At 42.5% G+C, this 21,040-nt stretch overlaps 2 protein-coding genes across 5 annotated transcripts in view; both read left to right on the forward strand.

Moving 5' to 3' along the window:
- TRIP4 (thyroid hormone receptor interactor 4) overlaps positions 1 to 3,405 on the forward strand; it is a 50,378-nt gene extending 46,973 nt beyond the window's left edge. The window contains exon 14 of the transcript XR_016282366.1: positions 1,874 to 3,405. The gene's annotated coding sequence lies outside the window, so the exon portion shown is untranslated. The remainder of the gene's footprint in view (positions 1 to 1,873) is intronic.
- A 5,904-nt stretch (positions 3,406 to 9,309) lies between these two features.
- The window catches only part of LOC149307310 (zinc finger protein 609-like), an 87,992-nt gene continuing 76,261 nt past the window's right edge, over positions 9,310 to 21,040 (forward strand). For all 4 annotated transcript variants that reach the window (XM_089538867.1, XM_089538869.1, XM_089538870.1 and 1 more), the window contains exon 1: positions 9,310 to 9,526. The gene's annotated coding sequence lies outside the window, so the exon portion shown is untranslated. The remainder of the gene's footprint in view (positions 9,527 to 21,040) is intronic.

A 21,040-nucleotide genomic window follows, 5' to 3' on the forward strand; every position in this document is an offset into this window, starting at 1 on the left:
ACACACTTTCTTTAATCATTCACTTTTAGTAGGCTTCAGTTTCCAATGGCATGCACACTGATTTTCCCCTAGGCTCCATTTCAAAATTGCTTAAATGTCAAGTGTTGACACAGACCCATCACTCTCTTCAGGGGTGCTGTCAGCCTACCTGCTATGCTTTGGTCCTCCCATCTCTGTCTAAATCTCAGTGTGGAGGGAAAGGAGGGATACAAATCAGATGGATTGAGAAGGAAGCTGTTTTTCTACATGCTGTAATTCACAGGATCCTTTTCACAGGGACAGCCTTCTGTCACTTTCTCAGCATGTTCTTAGCATTGGGTAAGCAGATTTCCTTGTGGCAGAGGGCATAGTTCACCTATATTCTTTGGTGAGTAGTAGTGTGAACACATGATGTTTCCTTAGGCTCTCATCCACTCCTTCACAAAGCAGCACAGGCACCATTTTTACAGGAAGCCCTGCCAGTTTTTGTTAGGCTGGCTCACAAATGACTGGCAGACTTCTTTGGAAATTGCTTTTTCCTTCAGCAGTACTTTCCCTTGAAAATGCCAGGATTACAGCACACAGTAACCACCACTTCCTTTTTGTTAAGTTCTTTGGGAAATAGCTGGTCCCCTCCTTGACAGCTTTTCTGGATCCCTGGAAATGAAAGTCCCAAGAATACAGATGGGTAGTAAAGTTGGTGTCTTTGTGTACCTGCTGAATCCTCTATCGAATCAGGATCCCCTCTCTCACTGCTAACATTTAGAACCTCCTTTGGAGGTTTCTTTTCTTCAGTGTTGCATCCTGTTCATTTCCTCGCAATGAAAATGCAGAGTGGGGAGTGGAGGTCTCCTCTCCCTTTGCCCTGTTTCTGGATCAAGGTTAGAAAAAGGCTGGCAAACATTATATTGTATTACTAGCAAAGGGGAAGTATGTCCACACACTACTATATTATCTCCTTCTAGTGATGTATACAGAGTTGTCCTTCATTCCCTTTAGAAGCAGTGGTTCCCAAACCTTAGTCTTTCAGCTGTTTGGACTTCAACTCCCAGAAGCCTCAGTCAGCTTGGCCAACAGTCAGGAATTCTGGAAGTTGAAGTGAAAAACATCTGGAAGACCAAAGTTTGGGAATCAGTGCTTTAGAACCAGCATAGTGGCCCTGTTTGTGCATAATGTTTTGTGAGTGTGTACACCTATGATTCTGCTTTTCAGTGGACATCCTTCTCATTTGTCTTGATGTGCAACCTCAGTATCTCAGCTACTAAGGCAGAGCCAAAAATCTCTCATGCAGGAGTACTGTTGAAAGTAATTCCTGCCCTATAATGATGTACAAATTGTGCAGTCTGTAGGAACACTATGCAATTCTTTTGTTTAGCCTACGGAGTTCCCCAGCACTATAAAATTGAGAATTGCTCCTCTGGAAGGCTCCACAGAATTAATTCCACCCCACTCCCAATCTTGTTTTGGCTTAAAATTGCATTTTTTGGGGAAACTAGAAGTGGCCTTCCAGTTTCGTTGGATGGTGGGAGAAAATGATTACAGACATTTTACAGTTGCCCACCCCTGCTGTCTGTACTCCCTGTCTTGCTTCCAGCTTAGCATTTCTTCCAGGAACATACATTTCAGATCTTGCCCTTCTTCCACTTCCAAATTTTTACAAACCTTTTAGCTCAACTTTGTTAATCATCTTACAAAGTTGCCATACTCTCAGCTAGTCAGAGGTAGGAAGCATGTGGTCCTCTTGATAATGTCCAACTCCTTTTAGTCCTGGTCAGTGATCAGGGATGATTGGAGTTATACATGTTGGGTCCTCAGGATGTTGCACTAAATGTCCTCCTCCTCTGTTTGTATATCTTTCCATACATCTGTCTTTTTTCTTACATTTGGCCTTCAGGTGTCACACCATGCAGTGTAAATCTTTAGCTTTCATCTCCTGAGCAGGTGTGGGCTGGAGCCACAAGTGCCTGGGAATCTTCAGAGAGCAAGTATGTGCTGCTGATGCAAGCAGAAATGTGCAGACCTTTGTGCCAATGTTGGCTGAGTGCCTTAGTGGGAAGGTGCTGCTGCCAGAAGCGCTGCCTTTCAGAAGGAATGGGAAAACTGCTGAGAACACAGAAGACAAACATGAACAAGCACTCTCCTAGAGCAAAGATAAGGGCAGCAATATTTCTATTCAGATGTGCATCAGAGTGAGCAATGTACAGCCTTCCAGATGTTGTTGGACTGCAGCTCTAAACAATTGGGAAGACAGTGATAGCCACACCCTGTCCTTTGAGGAGTGCACCTCCAAGCATTTTTAACTTGGCTCTCCTCTTTGTATTGGGCTCCTGGGAGTTATAGTCCAACACTGTACTTTGCTTACTTTGATATGTAATATCACTTTCACCCCCATTTCTCTTTTTGGATCTCTTTTTGTAATCCCAGTTTAATGCTATTGGAGCATGTGTATGTGTATCTAAATGTATCTCATTGGTAGATAACCTTTCTCGTATTCAGGACTTTGTTCTTTTATAAGAATACCAAATAACTAGCAGGAGACATGTCTAAAGACAGAAGGAAAGCTTGGAAAATACATATTTTTTGGTCTGCAGACTCATGGCCACAGTGGCTGAGGGATTTTGGAGTTTGTAATCCAAAAAAAGTAGCTTTTCTAGGCTTTGCCAAAATATGGGCAAGGACACCCTTTTCTCTGTCTTAGATAGACTGGTGATATGACTCAGTATAATCAAAAGTGGCTTAATGCACTTGAGAAAAAGACACAAGATTTTAGAAATACCATTACAAGTGCAAAACCCACTTTTAGAAAGAACAGGCACGAAAGCAGCAACTCAGAAATGTCATCATACATGGAGAGAAAGTTTTTGGATGAGGGATTAATGGTCAAAAGGCTTGGTTTTATCATATCACTTTTTATTTTCTTATTTGTTCAGTTGGACAGAGGAGTGTTGGTAACTAAATGTAGAAGTCAAAGCATTTTCATGGCATTAGAATACATGTCATGTAAACAATTATTATCATATTTGCTGATTGCAGCAAATTATTACAACCAGTTTCTGGAAAGGAAGAAACCACCCACAAAGAAAATCAGTGGTGTGTGACAAATCTAGAATATTGTACAACAGGAAAAATAATGCATCAGGTGAGAACAGAATGCAGTTATCAGAAAAGAATCTGTTTTTAGCTATTGGGATTTCCTAGCTATCACATGTAGAAACTATGCCAGCAGATTCTGGGCCTTTATTTCTATATTAATAACATATATCCTTAGGCAGTAAAGAGCTGAACTAGGTAATGAAATGAAAGTAAATGATAAATTACTTACCGTTATTCCTTGTTTGATATTGCTGGAAAATGGTACTGAGTACTTGTAACTTGGTTCCATTGTACTGTTGCAAATGTCCATGAAGCTGGACTGTTTCTCCACAAATAAAGTGAATTTTTAAAAGTAATACTTTTTCATGATACATGATGTCATACAATTGGTGCTGATTTGCTAAAAGTAACACCAACAATTCCTCCTTAAAAATTAACCTATTTATTATGGCATAATATCATATAAAAAGCATAACTGGCTGGAGATATTTTCTGTGTCCTCTTCCTCCCCCCCCCTCCATGTTAATTGACAACATCAATCCTGTTTGTCTGCAGAAACAAAATACACTGAATAAGCATCTGTACTTGTAAGTCCATACTTGGGACACTCCAGGCAAAGTTTTTAAAACTACCTATCAGCACACTCCTGTACACATTTTCTCATATGTAAGTTGCACTGTTCTATTCTGGCTTATTTACAAGTATGTGTGTTTAGTACTGCAGTCTTCAAAATGTACAGATTTAAACAAGAGAGATTCAAGTATATCTTTTAAATCAGTAGGGCTAAAAGGACTTAATTTTTACCCACATAAAATAATTCAAAGCATTCCTAAAAACAAAGCCTTTTGTTGCATACTTCACAAAATCACACATCCTTGGACTAGGGGTTCCATTGACTTTTCAAATGGTTTGAGCAACACCTTCCATCACTTTGACCTATTATGGTGAATAGCAAAGGGATCTTGGGAGTTATAGTCTAATATATTGGGAAAACCATCATTTAGCCATCCCTGTTGGGCCATCTCCAGTAGTACTGCCAAACTACATGCAGCTCAGGGGAGAAAATAACGCCTTGGTTAAAGCAGCCTTCTATGACATGGTGGTTTTCAGTTGGGCTGGACTCCCATCATCCCTATAGTCCAACATATCTGTGAGACACCAAGATAAGAGAAGCCTAGCTAACATTTGTGATACAGCACAACACATGTGAATCTAGGCCAAGTATGACTGTATGGTCTTGCAGATGTATTACAACTCCCAGTATTACTCAGCACTCTCTATGCTGGCTAGGGCTGTTGGAAGATACAGTCTAGCAACATCTGGAGGATAGCACAATTCTCATCCTTTATCTGTGATCCAGGAAGGCCCATATTGGGATCAAGATCGTGGCAGTTAACTTCATTACAAACTATCAAGAGAGGAAGAATCATAAATGAGATGCCAGAAGGGAAACAAGTCCTCTCACAAAATGTTTCCAAGGGAGGACATTCCCCAGTACTGAAATTACAACATGAAACACACACCAGTACAGGTGGTGGGTATATTTGTAATGCTTGTTTTAAAATGAGACAAAAAGAAACAAAAATATCAGTTGATTTTATATGTTAACTTCCTCTCTCTTCCCAAAAGATTGGCAGGAACAGAGCAGCCGCCATTCCCAGAATTGGAAAATAGATTTACTAGAATAATAAATGGGTAGTGCCCCATGGGCAAAATAGATTACTACTCAAAGTATTTTTACAGCTGGGAAATAATGTAAAGGCATCTCTTCCTATCTTTGCTTTGAATAGGGACTATACATAATATATAGTGCACAAAAAGCTTGCAGGTTAGTTTGATCAAGAAAAGAATTAATGGTGCTCCAAAACAAAGAATAATAACATTGCTTTATTAAGCCATTTATTACTCCTAGCTTACTACATTGTGTATGCAGTTTTCAAATCTTGAAACTACAGGTAGGTGTGTTTACTGGGGTGGGGTTAATAGTATATGAGATGCCAATGAAATAGCTTCATTCTGAATTGTAATGGGGGTTATTCTCAAGACACATGCTTTCCCACCCCTTCAGGAAGGCATATTTAAAGGTGCAACTTTTGATACACGCTTAGTAGAAGCAAGTTCCACAGAGCTCATTGGGAATTGTTTCTGAATTCATTCACAGGATTTTGCTCTGTCTCCAAAAACAGGACTCTTTAATATTTATATTGCTCATTGCTTTGACCTCCAAAATGCTTTGAAGTGTCCAAGACAGGTATTTGGTTGCAATGGCTGCAACAGGCCAAGAGAGCCTATTTTGTAAAACCAAGCTTACCCTGAATAGCTCTCCCAACAGCTGTGAAAGAGGATAATGTACTGCCAGCTGAAGGAAAGCCAAGCCGGGACTAATTTACAGAAGTCTGATGAAGTTCTTGAAAGGCAATAAATCTCCCCTGGCTACAAAGATGCATGCTGCTGAGGGTCAGGCCTGCACTATTCTCCTTACTAGGGTAAGCAGTTTTATTTATTGCATAACTGGACAGAACAATCTAATCAGCAATCAGTCTTGTAAATCATGCCTCAGTTGGGAGATGGCAAGCTCTCAGCTCCTCTATGCCCAGAGCTGAGTAAGGAAAGCAGATACAGTATTTCATCCAGAGCCCCCTTCCTTCTCCTAGCTCCAGTCCCACTGCCTGATTTACTTTAGGAGAGCTGGGATAAGTCAGGACTTTGTGGCTTTAAAACTACTGTTGCAACTCTCATTGTCCAATGTTATTTGCCATGCTTGCTCGAAGAGAGGGAAGGTGCAGTCCTTAAAACATCTTAAGGGATATAGTTTGCTTGTCACTGCAGTAAAGACATACTTTTCAACTGTTCTGATTTGGCTGGGGCAGTTGCTTTTAAAATGGTTTCTGTCTCCTCCTCCCACTTTCCCCAGCTTATTTCCATCGCTGCAAACTGGGCATAAAGGGCAAAGTAGTTTGCACTCAATTCAGCCGCAGGGTGACAAGAGGAGTGGTCAGACTCAAGCAAAAGCAAACTGCTGTAGACCTTCCTAGTTTGTCTTAATAACTCTTGCTATCTTGACCACACTCTGATCTTAGAATCATAAAGTTGGAAGAGACCACAAGGGCCATCCAGTCCAACCCCATTCTGCCATGCAGGAACTCTCAATCAAAGCATCCCTGACAGATGGCCATCCAGCCTTTGCTTATAAACCTCCAAAGAAGGAGATTCCACCACTCTCTGAGGGAGTTTGTTCCATTGTCGAACAGCCCTTACTGTCAGGAAGTTCCTCCTAATGTTCAGGTGGAATCTCTTTTCCTGCAGCTTGCATCCATTGTTCCGGGTCCTAGTCTCTGGAGCAGCAGAAAACAAGCTTGCTCCCTCCTCAATATGACATCCCTTCAAATCTTTAAACAGGGCTATCATATCACCTCTTAACCTTCTTTTCTTCTGGCTGAACATCCCCAGCTCCCTGAGTCTTTCCTCATAGGGCATGGTTCCCAGACTCTTCACCATTTTAGTTGCCCTCCTTTAGACACACTCCAGTTTCTCAACGTCCTTTTTAATTGTGTTGCCCAGAACTGGACACAGTATTCCAGAGAAAAGCAGTAGTGAGAAAAATCAAAAGAAGTCAGATTCTCAGATTTATCCTCAGGCAAGCTCCTTGAGTTGCTCCTCCGTTGCAGAGCGACCAGGAAGGTATTTAATCAGAAGTAAGGCCAGTAAATTCCATGGGACTTTCCACCCATTAGTAGGGCTGCATCCACACTGCAGGAACCACCCATTCTGACACCACTTTTACTGCCATGGCTCAATGCTATGGGATTCTAAGAATTGTAGTTTTGTGAGACATTTAGCCTTTTCTGACCGAGAGCCACAACAAACTACAATTTCCAAAATTGCATAGCATTGAGCCATGGTAGTTAAAATGGTGTCATCCTGGATTACTTCTGCAGTGTGGATGCAGCCTACAAAGAGGATTTTAGGACCTCAGAATAGGGTTCTCCCAAAACAGGGCAACTGAGGACAATGATTTGAATAAAAATGCATATTCTCTAACATATGTACAGATGGAAAATGAGGGCATTTACACACGCACACAGAGAGAGAGAGAGAGAGAGAGAGAGAGAGACAAAATGACAGTCCATCTCACCCAAATGGGTACAACTGTAACAATGTGATGACTTACATGCCTGTCTACTGTCCAGGTGCTGATAAACTGTGGATGATGGGCACTGCCAAGGCTCCTGATCCTTCCATCCTTATGTCCCTCCAAAGAGCAACACACCAACAACACCTTGATAAAATGCAAACCTGTGACCAACACCATACTTTATATATATATACATATTTCTCCTGTATGATTCTTAACACCTTCCCTTGATGAACAGGCTGGTGGAGGTTCAAGAGCTTGCAACACGGATAATGTGCATTTTTAGTTGGTCTAATAAAAAATATCAGTCTTTTGTGGTTTTTGGATGTTATTGTACTTTTGTAGAGAAGCCAGTATGGCATACTGGTTTGAGTGGTGGACTACAACTCTGGAGTCCAGGGTTCAATTCCTAGCTTGGTAATGAAGTGCACAGGGTGACCCTGCGTGAGTCATACTCTCTCAGCCTCAAGCGAAGGCAGTGGCAAACCTCCTCTGAACAAATCTTACCAAGAAAGCCCCATGATAGCTTCACCTTAGGGTCGACTTAAGTCGGAAATGACTGGAAGGCACACAATAACAAGAGGAGCCAGTGCGATGTAGTGGTTTAAGCAGTGGATTGTTTCTGGAGAGCACAGTTCGAATCCCAGTTTAGCCATAAGAACCCACTGGGTGGGCTTGGGCAAGTCACTCTCTCTCAGCTTCAGAGGATGGCAATAGCAAACTCCCTCTGAAGCAACTTGCCAAGAAAACCCCATGATAGGGTCACCATACGAGCATTTATATAAATACATACATGGTTTCATATGTGGTTGAAGGGAAGGGAGCCTAAGAGGCCGGAAGCCGCGCCAAAGCAATCCTAAGGACTGGAGTGCAGCTTTGGTTCATCTTCTGCCTCTTAAGATGCATGTGTCATTTAAACAGCATACCTCCAAAGTGACCCCAAGCAGCCTTATTTTGGCCTGTCTGTTTGGGCCCGTTCTTTGGATGCTATTGAACCTTGTGAAGCCAAGACAGAGAAGAGTCCTTGTTGAGATGCAACTGCACTTTAAATTTCCCAGACTTTGGAAAAATCTCCCTATTTTGCCACATGGGCCCTAAATGCTAAAGATACCCTCCAGATAATGCCATCTCAACTAAGGACAGAAAGAAGGAAGGGAAGGGAGCTGAGCTGGCTAACATCTCCAATGGCTTTTCTCCTGTTTGGTTCGTAACACATTTTTGCCCGATGAAGAAGCTGGCGGAGCTTCGAAAGCTTGCAACAAGTATATTATGGCATTTCCATTGGCCCCATAAAGGTATCAGTGTCTGGTGGATATGTTGTTTGAAAGAAGGGAGTAGTGGTGCTTTTAGGCTACTCCTTGTCCCACTCTGGAGTAAGGTATATTTTTAAGGTTACCGTCTGCTCCTGTAAAAACCTCTTACTCCTTTACTCCTTACTCCCTTGCCCTCCCAGAGCTGGGGAGTAAGAGTAAGGAGTAAAGGAGTAAGAGGTTGTTAGAAGAGTAGGAACAAGGAGTAACAAAACACATGCAGACACCAAGACGCAGTTGTTATCATATTGCACTGGAAGTGGAGTAGGAGTGAAGGAATAAGGGCTTTTTACAGGAAGAGGAGTAAAGAATAACAACAACAACAACAACAACGAAAAACATTTGTTACTCATTCACATGCACACAGTATACACACACTATATATGTTGCTATATTGTGCATGCAAACACACACACACAATTTTTATGTTGCAACTGGAAAGGGAGTACGAGTAAAATAAATAAAGGAGTGAGAGGGGTTTGTTTAAACAGGAGTAGGAACAAGGAGTAAGGAAAACCCCACTTGTTACTCCTTGTTCCTGTTACTCCACTGTGCATCCAGACACAGAGAGAGAGAGAGGGAGCCTCCAAACTGTCCAATCCCAAGAGTCCACTCCGGGTTTTCCGGGAAGAGAGGCCGAGGAGGAGGAGGAGGAATTAAAGCCCGAGAGTGGCTCCGCTCCCTTCCTTGCCCTTCCCTCCCGCTCTCCAGGTTTTCCCTCTCTCCCGGAGATCCGGGTCCTTGGCGGGCGCTGCGGCCTCGCGACCCAAAGACAGACAGAGCGAGCGAGAGAGAGAGGGAGGGAGAAGGAGGGAGGGAGGGAGGCAAGGAGGGAGGCCCAGCGCCGGAGCAGAGCCGGAGCGCCTTCGTCGTCGTCGTCGTCGTCGCGGAGAGCCCCTTCCCCTCCCGGAATGGCGCTGGGCCCTTGAGGCCGGCATTGGCTCCATGGAGGCGGCTTCGGCGGCGTGCGAGGAGGAAGGGCGCGCCCGGCCCCGTCCGGAACCTGCGGGTGAGTCTCTGGGGGGGCCGCCGGTGGCAAGGAATGGCGCGCCCAGAAGGAGAAGCAGAAGCAGGCCTGATGGGCTCCCTCCCTCCCTCCCTCATGGCGGCGGCGGCGGCGGAGGGAGGGAGGAAGGAGGCACGCTAGGCCCAGGCCTGGCTTCTGTTCAGGCCGGGATTAGCCCTCAGGAGGAGGAGGAAGGGAAGGGAAGGGAAGGGAGCCCAGCCTCTCTTCCGCTCTCCTTCACCTGCAGAACGGCAGAGGAAGGGGAAAGGAAGCCCACCCGCCCCCGGCCCCGGCCCCCTCTCCCTCTCCTTTCCCCGACGGAGCTCGGAAGGAGGGCACGCACTTGGCCTCCCTCGCCTCGGCTCCACAGGCAGAGCCAGGTACACACAACACACACACACAATGCACACACTACACGATACACAACACACACACAATGCACACACTACACAATACACAACACACTCGCAATGCACACACTACACAATACACAACACACACGCAACGCACATACTACACAATACACAACACCCACGCAACGCACAACACACACCCACACACACAACATATGCATAGGTGTCGGCCCAGCCACACACACACACAGATGTATAGACGCGCACATGCACACGCCCTCGCACACAGGCATACATAGGTACATGTCATGCACACGCAGCCCCTCCTACACTCTCATGTGCACACACCACACATGCTCTCATTCTCACTCACTCTCTCTCACACACACACATCCCAGACTCTTACAGACACACTCAAATACACAAATGCATGGGACAGAGAGGCCTCACACAATCCCTTTACTCTCTTTCCCCGAAGGAGTGTGTGTTTGTGTGTGCCTGCGTTGTGGTGCTGGTGGGGGGGACTGCACACACACACAAACACACACTGGCTGTTCCATTCCCGCAACCACACCTAAGATCAGAGGGGACGTGAAGGTCCTCTTTCAGTTTTGTGTTGCCAAGGCAGAGGTTAGCTTCCTCAAGGCTCTTGTAGCCAAACAAACAAACAAACAAGACATGGAGGTAACCCTGTTGTTGTTGTGTGCCTTCAGGTCTGACCAAAGGCGACCCTGTTGTGAGGTTTTTACCTTGCGCACCCTAAAATCTTTGGGACGTGTGGCAAAAAAGGACAGATGGCTTTTGTGGCCGAAGCTTGACCAGAGAGAGGTCAATGTGACTGGAATGGTGAAGGGAGTGTGTTGGGTTCCTTGTAAGCTGCGCATGGCATGGAGGCTTTTATGCGCAGAGGGCATGGCCAGGGTCACCCTTGGGATGTCACTGGAGGCCACCAGACCTTTCCCAGAAAGCGTGTGAGTTTATGAAGGTTGCATACACTTGGTGCTATGATTATTCCTTGTCACTTTGGAGCAGTTTGCAAACCAGAGCGATCTCTTCTCCTCCTTTAGAAGTGTCAAAGATCAAGTCATTCACATTGGGTTGTGCCATCCTTTGTTTCTCTGCCCAGCGTCCCAATTAACTGTTTTGCAACCAGGGAGGGCTTCTTGGAGCTTTTGTTGTTTCAAGTTGAGTCTGCCATTCCCGAAATGCTTAGGACCAGAAGTGTTTGGGGTCTTGGAATATTTGCATACATGTCATGAGAGGTCTTGGGAATGGGACCAAAGTTGAAACACAACATTTGTTTACCTTTCATGTACACTTTGTACACGTGGCCTGAAGGTCATTTTATACAATGTTTTAAAATAATTCTGGCACAAAACAAAGTTTTTGCACATTGTGTACAGTGGACTTGTGGTGTCATGTCGACACTCAATAAGTTTCTGAGTTTGGTCCGTTTTGTATTTTTGGATAAAGGATTCTCGAGTTTTATAGGCTCACTATGAAAAGAGCACCTTTTGTTGTAAGTGGCCAGGTGCATGCCAACCACAACTTGGTCCCATTCACTTTATAGGAGAAAGCTGGGCCAAAGCTAACAAAATGAACTTCAACAGGGAGAAATGTAAGATACTGCACTGAGGGCAGAAAAATGAAATGCACAGATATAGGATTATGGGGGACACATGGCTGAATGAAACTACATATGAAAGGGATCTGGGAGTCCAAGTAGACCAGAAGTTGAACATGAGTCAACAGTGTGATGCGGCAGTTTAAAAAGCCAATGCCATTTTAGGCTGCATCAATAAAAGTATAGTGTCTAGATCAAGAGAAGTAATAGTGCCACTCTATTCTGCTTTGGTCATAACCCACCTGGAATACTGTGTCCAGTTCTGGGCACCACAATTAAAAAAGGATGTTGAGAAACTGGAGCCATGTGTCCAAAGGAGGGCAATTAAAATGGTGAAGGGCCTGGAAACCATGCCCTATGAGGAATGACTAAGGGAGCTGAGGATGTTTAACCTGTGAAGGTTAAGAGGGTGGTATGATAGCCCTGCTTGAATGTTTAAAGGGATGTCATATTGAGGAGGGAGCAAGCTTGTTTTCTGCTGCTCCAGAGAACAGTGGATGCAAGCTCCAGGAAAAGAGATTCCAGCTCAACATCAGGAGGAACCTCCTGACAGTAAGGGCTGTTGGAGAGTGGAACACACTCCTTCCTTGGAGTGCAGTGGAGTCTCCTTCATTAGAGGTCTTTAAGCAGAGGCTGGATGGCCATCTGTCAATGGGGATGCTTTGAGTGAGAGTTCCTGCATGGCAGAAAGGGGTTGGATGGCCCTTGCGGTCTCTTCCAACTCTATGATTCTATGGTTTTGTTGTGTGTGAACTGGTAACTGATGATCCTAGGCTTTAACATATTGGCAGGCATTCTAAGGTGGTCTGATGTAATCCAAAGATTATCTCTATGTTGTTTCATCTGTCACTGTGTGTACTTAAACAGGGCATCATTTGATGGTATCAGGTAGCGATAAACCAGTCCAAAGTCTGCTCAGGTAGTCAAAACACATAGGTAGTATACATCTGCCCAAGTGTGTTGGGTATGATAACTCTATATATTTCCTTTTGAACATCTGTTATTGAGGAACCAAGGTTGCGTCTATTCTCTGTTTATGTGTAGGCATCAAAAAATACATTATTTAGCCTGAGAGAAAAGCCTGGATACTTGTAGCCCATTGAGAGTGTGAGTGCAAGCCTTGTAAAACATCTTGCCTGGGAGAAATGACTTAAGTTACTAGAGACTAGCTCTGCAGTAAAGCTATGCTGTTCTTTTCAGTATCTCTCTGAACTCCCCAGAATCAAGGATGGTATTCTGAACATGTCACCTTGCTCTGTAACACTATATGTCAGTCTTGTTTGAAATGAGGGTATATTGAGAACCTAATATTAAAAGCTGTCTTTTCCCTGCAGTGTTCCTAGGTGTCTTTGCGGCTTCACATCATGTGGGCTGTGCTTCTCCTGCCTGTGAATTATTCCTGCCTCTAGAGTGGGAAATGATAGCTCCTCAGTGGTGCCCTTGATGGGAAGAAGGGAAGGCAGTTTAACAGTTGATGGCTGCTACAGAAAGAAATGTATAGGCAGGCTGAGACATCCTCTGCACACTATGCTGGTTGATGGTCAATCTGGTCACTACCAGGTGCTTGCGTTTTTCAGTGTTTGTGATAGTTATGTGACTGCTGTATAAATACATTCAGTCAAAGTCTGGGTTTTATATGTAATAGCCATTGTAGTGAAAGGATTATTTGAGTTTTGCTTTGTTCTGTTTCATGGACTCAGGGTAGGTTACATCAAATCTTCTAAGTTTGTACAGTGGCCCCTCCACATTCGCTGGGGTTAGGGGTGAAGGACCTGCATGAATGTGGGAAAACCACAAATAAAAACCCCACTATTCTAGGAATCTCCAGGTCCTCCAGTGCAACTTTGTGGTCAACATCTGCTAGAAGTTGATCATAGAATCATGCTATAAACGCCTAGAGAAGTGTTTTCTCTAGGAACTTGTAGGTTGTCCAGGACTACTCTGTGGTCAACTTCTGGCAAAGATGTGCTGGAGGACCTAGATTCCTAGAAAGAACATATTAATTAAAATGACAAACAATCAAATCTGCACAAGTCAAAGCCACAAATGTGGAAGGCAACTGTATTTATCTTGTCTCTTAGCAAGCGATTTTTAATCTTTAGGTGTAGCTGTACCTCAACACATTATGAAAGAACAATCAGCAAATTCACTTGTTCTCAAGTCAAATTTATGAAGTAGTTGATAGTGAATGGTGTGTTTTCTGTAGTTGTGACAGTAATAAACATCTGAATAACCGCATTGATTCTCTAGGACCAGTTTGTGCCCCTGAGGTCTTAAACACTTATTCCTGAATAAACCCCAAGTTATTTTAGATAAATGAACAGCTAAAGAATGGCACTATGAACTTCATATGCTGCTCTACTCAGTATTGTAATGCTGTTAGAGCCTTCAGTCACTCATTGATCTCTGTTGGATGCCAAGTGTTTGGTTTATGAAGAAATCTCAGTGCAAATCCTACAGAATCCTTTTTAACCAGTGTACCAGTGAAGGCCCAGAATACACTGCAGAAATAATCCAGTTTGAAACCGCTTTAATTGCCCGGGCTCAGTGCTAGGTAAACCTGAGAATTGTAGTTTGTTTTCAACAGAGCTCTCTGACAGATAAGGCTAAATGTCTCCTAAACCTACAGTTCCCAGAATTCCCTAGCATTGAGCCAGAGCAGTTAAGGCAGTCTCAAACTGTATTATTTCTGCAGTGTGTTTTGGACTGAAGTTATCCTTACTAACATTTAAAAAGCATCCTTTAAGGTTTGTGAGATACACTTCTTCTGTAGTTTGCATTCATGTGTTTAACTACTTTGTCCTTGGCCCCATTCCCACTTACAAATAAATCAGTGTGCGACCCGAAATGATGGATCAATTCGACAGTGGAGCATGGTTCCCACTACATTTATCCCGATCACATTTTCTCCCACATCATTTGCCCCAATAGCACTCCCCCCCCCAAAAAAATAATCCACTTGTGGTTCCCATTCACAAATGAATAGATTCAAAATGATTCGGTTCCAGCTGGCCGAAAGGGAAATCTGAATCGATTCCGATCTGCATGTGGTTCTCACTTGCGCAGATTTGATTTGTCAAAAAAGAAGTGGAAAAAATTAACGTCAAGAAGACACGGGTTAAATAGGTCTGGCACATGGCCCTCCTCTCAGAATTGCTTCAGCAATTCGGATTAAGTGGGAACCAGGGTCGTTTGAATTGGTTCAAACTGATTCAGGATCCGATTTAAAAGGTAGTGGGAATGAGGCCCTGAATAGTCTATTCCCTCCCATACCATTTGCCTGGAGTTTCAGTCAGGCTCACTAGCATTCTAATTCCAAGATAGTGTTAATTTATATCTTCTAATCTTGTGGTTTAGAGCAGATGTCGAGGGTTGCTTGTTAGTTTCAATAGTATGTTTGAGTTCATCAACTCAGAGTTCTACATAGTCCATGTGACCGTGTGGCATATTTTCAAACTTGCCAGTTGAGATGAATCTCTAAGATCCTTTGTTTCAAGACAGATGTAAAGACTGCTCTAGCTTTTTTTCTTGCAAGATCCCCATTGTGAGAGATGAAAAATCACAGGCCTTGATGTTTAATAGTCCCACTGATTCTCTGGCAGTTTTCCATTTCCTAATAAATATAAAGAGGACTGTGTAATTATTCAACTAGTTTTTCAATATTTTTCTTTGCTATTTTTGCTCTGATTTTCCTCATTTAGATATTTTTCATGTTTGAAAGGATCCTAAATTTTAGGGTTTTATATGTTAATTTGGTTTGATATTATTTTGAGTATTTTAAAGCATCTTCTGTTAGAAAGTATTAATAGTTGTAATATGTGCATGTCGTTCGGAACAATGTGGTATGGAGCAAGCAAGTGTTGATTATTAAATCCTAAACTGCCATGGTTTTATATTTGGCATACAGATGAGATATAGTAAGTCACAATTTCTTTTCTAAATTATTTTGTTTGTATTCGTTCAAATAGGGATATCAACTGGCATTTAGGTCAAGGGTGTTTAGGAGTCTGTATCTTCCTCTGTGAGCTGGCCTGGGCTCTGAGATCATCAGGAGAGGTCCATTTCTCAGTCCCACCACCATTGTAAGCACAGATGGTAGGGACACGAGAGAGGGCGTTTTTGGTGTAGATTGTTAAATAGGTGCCATGGTTTTGAGCTCACCTTTTGTTCAGTGGAAAGTGCTCAACCTGAGGATAATGGAGCAGAGGACAGAACAGCACAGAATAAGTAAAGAGATAGTACAGAAATACCTGGTTAATCTAAATAAATATAAGTCTCCAGGACCTGATGAGCTACATCCAAGAGTATTAAAAGAACTGGCAAATGTAATGTCAGAGCCATTGGCAATAATATTTGCAAACTCCTGGAGAACAGGAGAAGTCCCAGCGACTGGAGGAGGGCAAACGTTGTCCCCATCTTCAAAAAGGGGAAAAAAGAGGATCCCAACAATTATCGTCCAGTTAGTCTGACATCAGTACCAGGAAAGATTCTAGAACAGATCATTAAACAGAGAGTCTGTGAACATCTAGAAAGCAATGCCACAATCACAAAAAGTCAACACGGGTTTCAGAGAAACGAGTCACGCCAGACAAATCTAACCTCTTTTTTTAATAAAATTACCAGCTTGCTAGATGAAGGGAATACTGTGTATATCTTGATTTTATTAAGGCCTTTGACAAGGTTTCCAATTACATTCTTGCAAACAAGTTGGTAAAATGTGGGCTGGACAAGGTAACTCTTACATGGATTTGTAATTGGCTGTCCGGCCAAACCCAAAGGGTGCTCAACAATTACTCCTTTTCATCCTGGAGGGAAGTGACCAGTGGGGTCCCACAGGGCTCTGTCCTGGGCCAGTGCTATTCAACATCTTATCAATGACTTTGATGACAGAATTGGGGGCATACTTATCAAATTTGCAGATGACGCCAAACTGGGAGAACCCCAGAGGACAGGATCAAAATTCAAAATGACCTGAATAGACCAGAAAGCTGGGCCAAAGCTAACAAAATGATATTCAACACAGAAAAATGTAAGGTATTGCACCTAGGGCAGAAAAACGAAATGCATAGATATAGGATGGGGGACACCTGGTTTAAGGAGACTACACCTGAAAGGGATCTAGGAGGCCAAGTAGACCACAAGTTGGATATGAGTCAACAGTGTGATGAGGCAGCTAAAAAGGCCAATGCAATTTTAGGCTGCATCAATAGAAGTCTAGTGTCTAGATCAAGGGAAGTAATAGTGCCACTCTATTCTGCTCTGGTCAGGCCCCACCTGGAATACTGTGTCCAGTTCTGGGCACCACAATTCAAAAAGGATGTTGATAAACTGGAGTGTGTCCAGAGGAGGATGACTAACATGGTGAAGGGTGAGCAAAGACATCTCTCTTCCTTATCACCTTCTTTCTGACCTCAAAAAGTGGGTTCAACCTGGCGACCTTGCTGTGAGGACAGGTTTAGACGGCATTAGAAGGCCTCGTGGAGTCTTTTGGGGTGGAGAGCTGAACTGTATTTGTCTTGCTCAGGTTTTGGGATTGTATTGCAGTGTATTGCTGAGCAAACATTCACCTAGAAGCCATGCTAAAATGTTTTCTTGTCACTCTTTACTTTGTGTGTGTTGCCAGGCAGGCTTAAACCTGTATATAATTAGTGATGGGGGCTGGGTCTTAGTACAGCATCTAGAATAATAATACCTAGCATAATCACACAAAACATTATTTGACAACTCTTTTTTTGCATTTGGAGTAGCAGCATTATAGCAAGCCTTCTATTTCTGTGCTACACGGGTATTTGTAAGCACAGTGTGCTTATTATTCTAGGTAAGCTGCTGCTGAAAAGTTATGAAAACAGCATTTTGTGTAAGGTGTCTGCTTGGCTTTATAAACAGCTTCAAGCTGATCATATGCCATTCATTGAACAGGCAAGGGGCCTCCTGTGATCCTTGTGGAGGCAGGTGATAGTTTAACTGTGTTCAATTGCTGTTATATATTGAGAAACAATAGTAGGTTGCTTAAAGAGCAGTCTTCAGTGGGGAAGTGGGTAGGAGGCTCTTCCTACTGTTGAAGCTGCTTTTGTTTGAAGCCCTTGGTGTACATTAAGATGTGCCCCCTTTGTTATGCTGCTCCCTTCCAGCATTTCCACTTCTGAGATAGATTTAGCATATCTTAGGGGATACTCTGAAGGATCTAGACAGCTATTTTCCAGTCCTTGAACTCGAGTTTATTTCCACAAAAGGGCCTAAAGGCAGGCTCTTTTCTTGTACTTCCGTCTTTCCTATAATGTGCATTGAGTGATTGGCTTAAAAATAATAATAAAAAACCAGCAGCTGTTTGACAAGATCTACTAATGCATTTCTGTTGTTTAGGATTACCCCTGCTCAGAAGTTGACTTGGTGGAAACTGCATAATAGAGGCCATATAATTTTCTGGTAGTGCCTTTCAAGTGCAGGTTTCAATATGCAGTTACTGTTGTCTGAACAAAGTGCTTCAACATGAAATATGCCTTTAGGGTTTTTTTTTTTGAAGGGAGGAATACATATTACCAGCAGTTGTGGAGATTGGGACTTCTACACTACTGTCAGTTGGGGATTTCAGTCACCATCACAACAAACAGCTTTCAGTGGCATTTGGACTTAATGGTTGTAGACTAGTTTGGTTTCTAGATGCTGTTAAGGTTACAAGGAGAGACATTTTAACCTGTTTGGAATAGAACTTTTAAAAAACACCTGCTTTGCTAGTGGATGCTTGGCTCTGCAGCAGTTCAGTTCTGTGGACAGAGGATACAACTGAATGCTTAGTTCTGGGTTTCCACAGCACTTCAAAAAATGTCTTTACATTCCCAACTTTTCTCTGTGAGAGACCCTTCTTACAGGAGAAATAATACATCCTGGCAGTCAGTGTTGGTTTGTAGTAGGAAGTGTTATTGGTTTTCAAGGCAATATTTGTTCTGGACAGCATTGCTTGCTTTCCAAGACTTTTCCTCTGAAACTCTCAAAGGAGAGGAGAGGAGTTGAAAGGCGGGAAGGAGATCCTAGAAGGTTTGGCAAGTTATTATCTAATGACCAGTCAATAAAAAAACTAGTTCGCTTTATGTTTGTGTTCTGTTTTTTTATGTGTGAGTGTGTGTTTGTAGCCTATGATAGTTGTTAGCTGTGACCTCTCTCTCTTCCAGTGTCAGTTAAACACACATATATATATATACATTCACTTCTGAAATAGGGGAAAGGCTATGTGACACTTAAAAGCTGGTAAACTGCAGCTGAAAGCATGAAATACCTGTTCAGAGATTTACCCCAGATGTCTGCATAACCTGGGCTTATTTTGTGCATTTTAAACATCTCTTTTCTCCTTTGGAAGGACTGGATTTGATTGATACTGGTTAATATGCAACAGAGTTATACCACAAAAGGGGGACTTGCTATATTTTTATAGTAATTTATGCTATCTTACTGTCTTGTCCCAGACTTTTCTTACATAGTTTTGTATGCAGATAGGATATTTGGACTGGCTGGCTATGTGTTACTGCATTAGGAAAGCTTAATTTCACTTTCAGAAGAAACTGCACAGTAAACAGTCACGCAGACTTGTTCAACATCCAACATGATGAGTTTTTACAACATGTTATTTTAAAAATACTGACCTTTTGTAGAATTCACAAGACTTTTGTTGGAAAAAAAGCTTCTAGGAATAAAATGGAATAGCAGCTGTAGGATGACAACAGTAAGTGATGCTGTTTGTACAACCCTGCCTCAAGGCCAGGGATGAGGAACCTCTGGCCCTTCAGATAGTTTGGACTTCAGTTTCCAGAAGCATCAGCCTGGCCAGTGATAAGGAATCTCGAGGATTGTAGACTAAAACATCCGGAGAGCCAAAGGTTTCATTTTATATTCTGTTTAAACCTAGAGGAGAAAGTACTTAACACTTAGTATGAGTAACAAATGCCAGTGTGGCGTAGTGGTTTGGGTGTTGGTCTACAACTCTGGAGACCAGGGTTTGAATGCCCACTCAACCATGGAAACCCACAGGGTAGCCTTGGCCAAGTTACACTCACAATCTCAGAGGAAGGCATGCCTCCTCTGAAGAAAAATTGCAAAAAAACCCCAACATGATTGGTTAACCTTAGGGCTGCCACAAGTTGGAAAACAATTTGAAGGTTACACAACAACAAGAAGAAGTAACAAGTAATATGGAAGAACTAAAGAGAGTCAGTATAGTGTAACAAATGTTGATGATTTTCACATGGAAGACATAGGACTTTACATCTGCCACTTAGATTGTATTAACTATAATTATTTTCCAATTGATAGTTGAAGTTTCAATTAAACTGATTCTTGTGGGTGTCTCCAGTTTTGATCCTAACTGCATATGCTATGAACTGTATATTTAATCTTTAAAAGCATTGGGAGTTTGTGGAGTTTGCTTGTGATGATGACTAGCTATCTGAGGTCTGAATTCCAACTATAGATTCAAATAGTATAGTCTATATTTATACTGAAATCATATCTGCTCAGAGAAAAAAATGTTGTTCCATTCTGAATGAACTTTTTCCCATTCTAAATACTGTTGTAATTCAGAGTTCATGTGTAGATAATCTTTTAACAGTGTTTGGTTTTACTTAATTCTGTGATTTTCTTGTGTCCATTCAGAAAAAAACAAAAGCCTTTCTGTTTCCAAACTTGCATACATGATGGTAGGAAAAAGCATGAAGGGTAGATACTGTATACTACCTATAATGTCCAGCATGCCTTACATAATAGAATATTAAACAAATAGAATTAAGGCTATTATCCAATAAGGCAACATCTCATTCATGTTTAGAATTTGTATTCATTCTCTCTCTCTCTCTCTCTGGAAGCCTTGATGCTGTCAGCAGAGTGGCCCATTTATGATCTCCTTGGGGAAATGTTCAGTCCAGCCTGGCTGCTGCCCAAATACAAGGGTTCCAGGAAGGAGGGACAAGCTGTGAAGCAAAAGGCTCCAGTGATTTGTTTGAGGAGCCTGTGCAGAGGTCACTCCCTGGGCAATCTTGGGCTCTTGTTCTGCAGCTGCCTCTACTGAATTGGACCTGTGTTGTTTGCCTCTTGGAAGCTGAAAGTATAGCCCTTGGCTGTGGCTTATTTAATTTATTCTGTTATTATGCCTGCCTTTGCTAAGAATTTTTGGAGCTAGTATTGCTTTAAAAAAAATAAATCTCATGTAATAATTGCTTTCCCCAGGATGCTTGTTAGTGTAGAACGGACATTTACCTTTAAATCTTACAATTGAAAGAATTAACCACCCAGAATATTAAAATTACAGTTGGCTCAGATTGTTCCAAAATCCCAGTACTGCTTTTCCTCCTTCCCTTCACTTGTGTTACTTCAGTAGTGGGAACTGAAATAATCTTGGAGCCAGTTTTGTTTTTCCCAAAAGCTGGAGGTAGTTTTGAAGGAACAGTGAACTCCTTATGGAGGAGGAACATGATAACTTCATAGATTTACCTTCATGACAGATTGGATCAGTTTCATCAGCAAATGGGTTAGGTATCTTGTACAGTACTACAG

This window comes from Sceloporus occidentalis, unplaced genomic scaffold, assembly GCF_023333645.1.
Source record: "Sceloporus occidentalis isolate IW3139 unplaced genomic scaffold, rSceOcc1.0.p SCAF_9, whole genome shotgun sequence".
Classification (NCBI taxonomy): Eukaryota; Metazoa; Chordata; class Lepidosauria; order Squamata; family Phrynosomatidae; genus Sceloporus; species Sceloporus occidentalis.